General features: G+C 34.7%; 1 pseudogene; it reads right to left on the bottom strand.

The window, feature by feature from the left end:
• Positions 1 to 218: 218 nt before the first annotated feature.
• LOC149575002 (uncharacterized protein At4g15545-like) lies at positions 219 to 844 on the bottom strand (annotated as a pseudogene).
• Between the last annotated feature and the right edge of the window lie 7,949 nt (positions 845 to 8,793).

The following is an 8,793-nucleotide window of genomic DNA, read 5'->3' as shown; positions in this document are numbered from 1 at the left end:
TCCTGTTTGAAAATGGTAACCCTTTGTGTTGTAACTACTCACTTATCTTTTGTGCCAGCAAATCCAAATGACCTTATTCGAATGGCCATCATCGGGTTGGTTTGAAACATTTTCATGTGAAATCAAATCACACCCATACTCTTACAAATCAACTTCGATGGCTGTAATCTTGGCTCATGACAATGATGTCATGTTTTATCAAAACACTTGCAGTATCTCTATGTACCTATTGGAGTTCTCTGTGGTGTGAGATAGGGAGTAAAAGAAAATTTCTTTTCACTATGCCTAGAATCATTGTACTCTACATGATGCTCTTCTTCTAGAATTGAACTACTTGTTTCCATTGTTTCACTCCTTACCTGATTTGATAGCATAACATTAATAGCTACTTCTCTTATGGATAAACTAAAAGATGATTTTGATGCTTGTGTAGCTATGGTGCTTTTTATTGTCTCTAAATGTGTTTCATCCTCCTCTTGAAGTGATTACATAAGTATCTTTTTGAATGCTTCCAACTTTGCCACATCTTGATTAAGCTTGTTGACAGTGTACATCAATGTAGTCTTCTCATTTGCAATTTTTCTCTATTGATCAATGGATTGGGATAGCCGGTCATTAGATTCCTACAAGGCATAATCAAGCTAGTTAATTTTACCCTCGAGCTTTGGTATGATGTGGTCCTTCTCAGAAGCCCAAGTCTACTATTCTTAGCCTCCAACTTGGACACCTAGGAAGAAATGGCAATAGAGGTAATCTTTCAGGCCAAATCCAGTTGATCATATGGATCTATCAGCAGAACTATGAAAATCTCTTCTGGCAGCTCAAAATCCGAACCATTGCCCATGGTGTTTGGTTTGAGAATTGGCATATTCTACCCGATGTGCTTATCATTTAACAAAGCATACAATTCCATATTTAAACCCAGGCTCATAGATATTTAAAGGTAAGTAAGTTTGTATTTATATCCCCATGTACAAATTGCTTACCAAGCAACCTGCGAGAAGAAGATTTGAACTTTGTATTATGGAGTGGTTTTTCCATTTGATACAGAGAAGGGGTTGCATATCTTCATTGGTCTTGGGTTTATGTCTCTGATTTGTACATTGCAAATTGTCATATATTGGATTGGTGACTATGGGATTGGATGGAGTCCTCCTAACTTTGAATTTGTTTTGCCACTAAGATGGATAATTTCACTGACTGAAATGTGCTTTCCCCAATCGCCACTATGCATCAAGGATTTCAAAAGAATAGCTTGAGCATAGATTTTGATGCTTAGGGATTATGCCACATGTATTACCTATATTTCATAATGATGAAATTGATTCCTCTTGGTAGCAACATTCATATTTACCCAAGGGTCGACATATTGGACTCCTAGTTATGTGATTGAGTGTTTTTATTAAACACTTGACATAGGTCGAGTCTTTAGAATTTTGCATTGTTATGAACAACCTCCTTGTCATCAGTTGCAATGAGACATTGAGGGATTTGGTTGCTTAAAGGCCTAGCTTTCAAAAGCATGAATCTTGTGGAATTGATTAGGATTTATGAATATTGAAATCTAATGCAACCAAGAACTTGAATTGTATCAAAGCATCAAAATTGAACTCAAATACAATGTTCCTACAAAATGAGCCATGATTCTGAACTTTTCTACCTATGAGCTACCCATTTGAACCATGTTAGTTAAACCTGTGAGTCCCTTGTTCCTGAATTTCAAATATCTAAAACTCTGAATTTGAATTAAGACATAATTCTAAACTTTTCTGAACTAACAATTTTGCATTTCAGGCCACTTTGAACTATCGAACCACTTTGAACTACTTTGAACTGAGTTTGAAGTACTTCAAAAAGGTTCAAAACTTGAAACTAAAAGTTTAAAATCTGGGTCCATATGTGTACTAACAACAATGTGGAAGCTTACATATACAACCGTGGAGCTTTAGAACCTTAAAAAAATTTGGCCCAAAATGGCATAGCAAGAGCCAAGTACAAAGTAGTTTCTCTATTAGAGTACATGAACAAGCCAGAGAAGCCAATCAAGTTTTCTAGGGTGCATCAAATTGAGATACCTAGGAGAAATCAGTAGTGACCACCTCTTCCAATGCTCTTACTAAAATCCAACTCAAAAGCTAGTGTGCCAATTCATATTGAATACTGCCAAAAGTATTCCTTGTCTCTCATTTCTAAACTATCTATCATGATGGGTAGTGACTACTTTGTTGCACATTGGAAAAATGTGGGGGCCACATTTAGAGTGACAAAACCTTCTATCACATCACATGAAAATAACACAATAAGTTAAGCACAAGGCCAAACCTAATGGGATGCATGGAGGTTAGCTCTACCATGTAACATATAAAAAAATGTTTCATCTTCCCTCACATCTCAATCAATGCCAATAATCTCTTCACATCACAAGATAGCAGGCAAGGCATGGGATCTGCATTGCTCTGATACCATATTGAGTATTGGTAGAGAAATTGAATGACTTAGTTTGCATAATGAGATATATTTATACATGAAAGTAGTGATATTTAACCATATTAGTTTGCATAATGAGATATATTTATACATGGAAGTAGTGATTAACCATGTATTCATGGGTATAAGAAATAAGTAGAATAAGTTAACAAATAACAACAAGCGAAAAGTAAAGGCTAACAAGTCTTATCACACAACATGCAGAGATAATGATGGAATATGCATGAATTGGTACATGATTTGTGGTATTTTAAATAGTTTGATAAAACAAATATTAGATTCTTCCTCTAAAGATACTGGTAGCAAAAAATTAACTCTCTTTATCAAACTCCTTATGCATAAAATTCAAACAATAATTTTTGTTGCAGAAATTCTTACTTAATGATTTCAAAAAGTAATAATTTTCTTTGAACTTAAGATTATATTTGATGGGATTTAAAGTTCACCATTGTTTCCTACTACATCATGTTTGGGCGAGGTATGTCTCCGGTAACTTATTGAGAGTCTAAGATATTCATATTGGGGTTTATGATCATCAATAAAAATTCTTTTGAAATATTGTGAGATTAGAAAACTTGAAGTTCCTTGTACATAGTTGCCGAAGAGGATTACATTTGGAGAAATTTTTTGCTAGGGTAGTGTGGGATATCTTTTATGCAAATCTTGCATTAAATTAACAAAAAAAATGGCATGTGATAAATACAAAAGAAGCCATAAGTCAGGGAAACCATAAACCCTAGAGACAAAGAGAGGTAGTCAGATTACAAACCATAATATTAAAATACCTAGAGAATATGTACAGGATACTGAGGATGCCCTTAATCTTCTGGGTTGCTCACTCGATAGTCTCCTTAGCTTCCACAAGTATAGTTTTTTTTAAAACACTCAACCTGTGACCTTCGTAATCTGTCAAGTAGCTACCAAAATAAAAAAAGGGCAATGATTTAAGGGGAACTTAGCACATAGCTCCCCTGCATGTGGAGAGAACATGTAAAGAAGCCAATTGTTAATGCCATTTGTGCTGACGAGAACCTAGCTGCCCTCTGCAAAATAGCTAGTGGTTTTGATTATCCCACAGGAATAGAGGGCCCAAGATGTTAGTATGCAATTTTTTTTTGAAATAATCCCAAGATCGAGGCCTCTTCCTCAATTCTTGCCTATTCTCCTTACTTGATATTGTTAAAGTGTTCAGTCTATCATGCTTCAAGTAATAGTTGATCACATTCACCAATTCTTGTGCTTGTGCAGCTCCCACGCACACTCTGTGTTAAACATAACAATGAAATAGGCTGAAACCCTTTTTCATTTTAACATGTTAAGCTAATGTTGGTCAAAATTTTGACCAACATAGGCATGGATTTAATAAAAAAAAATATTTTTCCTTCCATATTCCGACCAATCTAAAACATTTTAATAGATGGTCAAAAATTTTGGTCTAAAGATGGGGTCAAATGTACTAGTGTGTGGTTCCTGATCTAAGATGGATGTCATTTATATGAAAGGAATAGGCCTACTACTTATTATTAGGATTTGGAGTTGAGTTAGCTTTTAAGGAGTGCTATTTTCTATAGAAGGTGATGGCATAATATCTTGTTGTTAAGGTGGAGGCATTAGTGCTGGTTGTTGATTATGTTGATCAAGTCCCTAGTGAGGTTGTGGTTGCTAATTACCCTAAGGTGGCCATTGATTATTCTGTTGTGATTGCTGATAGGAGTTATATTGCTATTAGTATGGGTTAAATGGTGGTTATTACTGATAGGCTTGATTATAGTATGGCTATTGATTGGACCAATTGTGATTCCAATTTTGACCTTGAGGAGCAAAATTTTGAGGGTTTTGGTTTGGCCAATAGTTACTATTATTATTATAACCAAAATTATCCAGTAGGTTCGAAGGCATACCTTGTCTCTAAGCCCATGCATGCCTTTGAGCAACATATAAAACTTCTCCATTCTCCTCGTCTATAGCTTTGAACTCGGTGGGCATTGAGTTAATGTCCATAGATGCAACCATCTTACATTTACAATTTATTTTCCTCTCTCTATGATGAGAACAGAACTCAACAAGCATAGCATCTGAATCTTCCTTCTTCCTCCTCGCTTCCATACTATCTAGCTAAGTGGAAAAATCATTAATGATGTCTTTCTTGAAATCAAATAGTAGATTAGACAGCTCCATTTTAGATACTCCAGAACCACATTTGGACTTATGTGGTAGGTTTCTAAGTCCCCTACCCTTCTTCAAAGTGGCCCTTGAGTAATTTCCACATATATTCTTTATGTCAACCCATGCTTTTTGTATGATATCACCTCCTGCCATCAAGTCTAAAGCCTCAATGCTTCCATCATTCACACCTTTTAAGAAAAGATGCTTTTGAGATGCCTCATTTAGCTAGTGTTGAGGATCATGCTACAAGTTAGACATAAATTTGGATACATAATCCTTTAGTGTTTTGTCCTCCTTCTTAAACATTTTAAAAATGTCATCACCTTTCAAATCTTGACCTCTACAGTACTTTGTATACTTTGTAAGAAATATTGTAAACATGGCATTCCAATCTGCTCTAGCATTAGCACCCAACCCCATGAACCATCTCAAAGAAGCTTCTTTTAGAGTTAATGGGAACAAATTCAACTTGTAGGCATCAGTGGTATAGTCATAACTTTGGAAAAGAATATCAAATTCAAAGAGAAAGGTCTCAGAGTCTTTTGTTAGGAGGCCATAAAATTTGTGAAGTGCAATAGTAGGTGTATTTTTTAGATTTTGGTTGCCTTACTATTGAGGTATAGGAAAAGGAAAGGGAGCTTGAGCACTCATTCTGGGAGGAGGACCTTGTCCTGATGGCTTATGTACAACAAGAGCAAGCAGATTATCTTGATATTCAGGTTTAGCAAATATGTCATTCAAATGTAGTGGTTCCTCAAATGATGAATAGGATATGTGTTCCTGAGCATCAGCAAATGGGTGTTCAAGGGGTTCTTCTTCTTCATTCTTACTTTTTGATTCTTCAATTTGAGGATTAAATAAATCAAATGGTTCTCCTTGATAGTTACAAGGAAGAAATCTCCTGAGGTGATCTCTTCTTCTATGCATAAAAGTGCTTATTGAAGTACTAAATTAAAATTAAGATTGCAACTACAAGGATTAGTTTGAACTAACACCATCCCTGGCAATAGCACCAAAAATTCTTGCCTAAACAATGGTATTAGAAACCCAAAGCAATGGACTACTTAATTCAAGATTGGACACCCCAAATGATTCCTAATGCACTATTTAGTTCTCATTTAATTATCGACCAAGGATGTAAACTCATAATGGCATCTACAAAATATATGCTTCAAACCTCCTCTTCTAAGCCTATTTAAGCAATTCAAATGTTTATGCTTTAGGAAAACTAAAATAAAACTAATAAGCAAAAGTATTCTAATCAAAGTAGGAAATTATAGCTAGGAACTATTCCAATTGACTGTGTTGTAGGAACAGGCTACTAATTCTGGTATCAATGGTTGCAGGAACAAAAGAGTTCTAAAAGATATAAATGAATAGGAAATGAACTCTACACTAACAAAGCAATTCACTCATCAAGTGGCTCCCCCTTGAATGAGTGAATGGAAAGTACAATCAAGATGAAAGTTGCAAACTCAAATTGAACATTCTATTCATCCATAAAAATGTTTACACTTTATTGAAACAGTATTTAAGAGTTCTCTATTAAAGACCACTTGGTTCGACTAACTCCAAAAGAGTCCCAATAGTCGATTATTTAAAAGGAAACTACTACTAACTTCCTAAACTTATGATCACTTCATAATGAGGATCAGTACAACTCATAAAGTTTCATAATAGAAACATTATTGACCATGAACAATCCTAGAATATAGCACGTGCTAAATCTACATGTTGCATGCAATAGGAAGCATTGACTTCCTTTGAGAAGATTCTACAATCATGATTGGCTTTGATGACCCTTGCACTAGTATGTTGGTCCTTGAATATCCATGTTCAACTCCTAAAAGATAATTAATGCACACACATCCAACCATATACATATGTATCCACATCATCAATATTAGGAAAAGGTGTTAGTCTTAATTATCACTCTTGCAAACCTACGGCTATAGGAGGTAACTACCCAAAACATAGCTTAGGAGAGAAAACATCCAATAACATGAATAACTATTATATTCACCATTCTTGTCCATGAAATTAAGAAAATATTATGTTTTTAGAGATATCCACATTCCATCTTATGTTCACACCCATATATAATCATATGCATAGAAACCATAAGTTCATATGATTAAAACCATAAATGTATGTCTATGTGCACTCAAATGTCTTAGAAAGAGTATAAAAAGTGGTGAAAAAGATAGCTAATTTAGGAACCCATTGATATTCATGTCTACCATATCTCTTATATAATGGTAAGGAGTTTCAATATGCTTGGACCTATCATAGAAAACTGGATTCACAGAAAGCTTGATGGAACTCTGGTTGTCACAATGAATAATAGTAAGTTTCATGGGGTGACCAAATAATCCCACAAGTAACTTTCTAAGAAAAACTACCTCCCGAGAGGCCATTTTTGTAGCAATGTATTAAGCTTTTGTGGAACTCTGTGCTACTGATGCTTGCTTTCTGCATATCCAAGATATCATCATTGAGCCTAACCTGAAACAAAATCCTGAACTGTTTTTCCTATCAATAACACTTCCAGCCTAATCTAAGTCTATGTACCCATGTAATTACAAGTCAACTTTCTCATACTTGAGCTCAAGGTTAAGAGAGCCTTGAAAGTATCTCATGATGTGTTTGACTGCAACTAGGTGAATCTCCTTTGTCTCACACATAAACTGACTTAAAGAATTAACAACATAGAAAATACCAGGTCTTGTATTTACCAAGTACATAAGAGACCCAGTCATCTTTTCATAAAGAGTAGAATCTATGGAGGGTGATTATGTTGTTGCTTCCTTAAGTTTATGTAGATTAGTCTCCATGAGAGAAGATTGTTAGGAATAAGGTGTCTCAACCTTGGATAATTCATATTCTTATTATTTGTTTTGTAAATATATTTTTTGAAAATAATGTAATTAAGTGTGAGTGTACATGTCTAGTTGGCATGTTGATGTGTCACACCACTTGTATGTGTTGGTATCTTGAGTTGTGTGTAAGGAGATCATGGCTGAAAAGGTTATAACATATTTCTATGATGTGTAAGAGCTATTTCTAGAAGACTTGATGATGGGTGAAGATGTGAAGACATGTGGTAATTGATCATTGAGTACTATACACTTGAGTCTCCAACTCATGCACTCGGTTCCCCAAAAAAGAAATTTGGGTTCCTATTTTCTAAAGAATGGCAAAACCCTAATACAATTGTTCTTTGGAAGTTTCCCTAAAAGGAAAAGCATATGATATAAGCATTTTTTAGGGTTGCAGATTGGAGGGTGAGAAAGTGTATTGTTGGTATGGTATGTTGCTACTAGATTGGTCTTTTGTGTCATTGTTCTCCTAAAAGAACTTTAATTGTAAGTATGTTGTTAGCTTATGTGTTGAAGATAATACATTGTACAGGTTTTGGAGCGGTGGGGTTGTTTTACCGAAAGGTTTTTTACCACTAGTATATCTTTGTGTTTATGTGTTTTCTTTCTCTATCTATTTTCTATATCCATGGTTGACTGCAATATTATTGTTTACATAATATCGAATCTGAAATTGTAAGGATTTAATAGGAATTTGCAAAATACTTTCCTTAAGGGATTAGTGTAGGAAGTTGTTTCCGCACTTGAGTTTCCTTACAAAGACATGGGCCTACAGTTCCACAATCCAAATCTCTTCAAGATGTCTAATGTATACTTTCCTTGATTAAGTATGATGATGTAAGAATTCTACCATACTTGCAGTCCTAGGAAGTAATGAAGGAGTCCTAATTCTTTCATTTTAAATTCTTTGATTAGATCTTTCTTGCATTGATCTATAAGATGATCATCACCTACTATTAGTAAATCATCAACATATAGTATCAATATTATCATATCACCTTTATCCTTTTTATAATAGAGATTTGAATCACCTTCATTCTTGGAGAATCCTAAACTGGTGAGATACTTGCCAATTCTTTCATACCATGCCCTTGGAGCTTGTTTAAGCCCATAGAGAGCTTTCTTGAGCCTGTAAACAAAAATTTTATGGTTATGAGTTTCAAATCTTTCAGGTTGTTCCAAATATACCTTTTTTGTAATCTTTCCATTTAGAAATATTGTTTTTACATCCATCTGATGGAATTTCCATCACTTTGATGTT

Source organism: Cupressus sempervirens, chromosome 2, assembly GCF_028749045.1.
Source record: "Cupressus sempervirens isolate cs-2001-9-10 chromosome 2, ASM2874904v1, whole genome shotgun sequence".
Lineage (NCBI taxonomy): Eukaryota > Viridiplantae > Streptophyta > Pinopsida > Cupressales > Cupressaceae > Cupressus > Cupressus sempervirens.
Note: the sequence above shows the minus strand (reverse complement) of the source record. Positions and strands in the feature narration are given on the sequence as shown.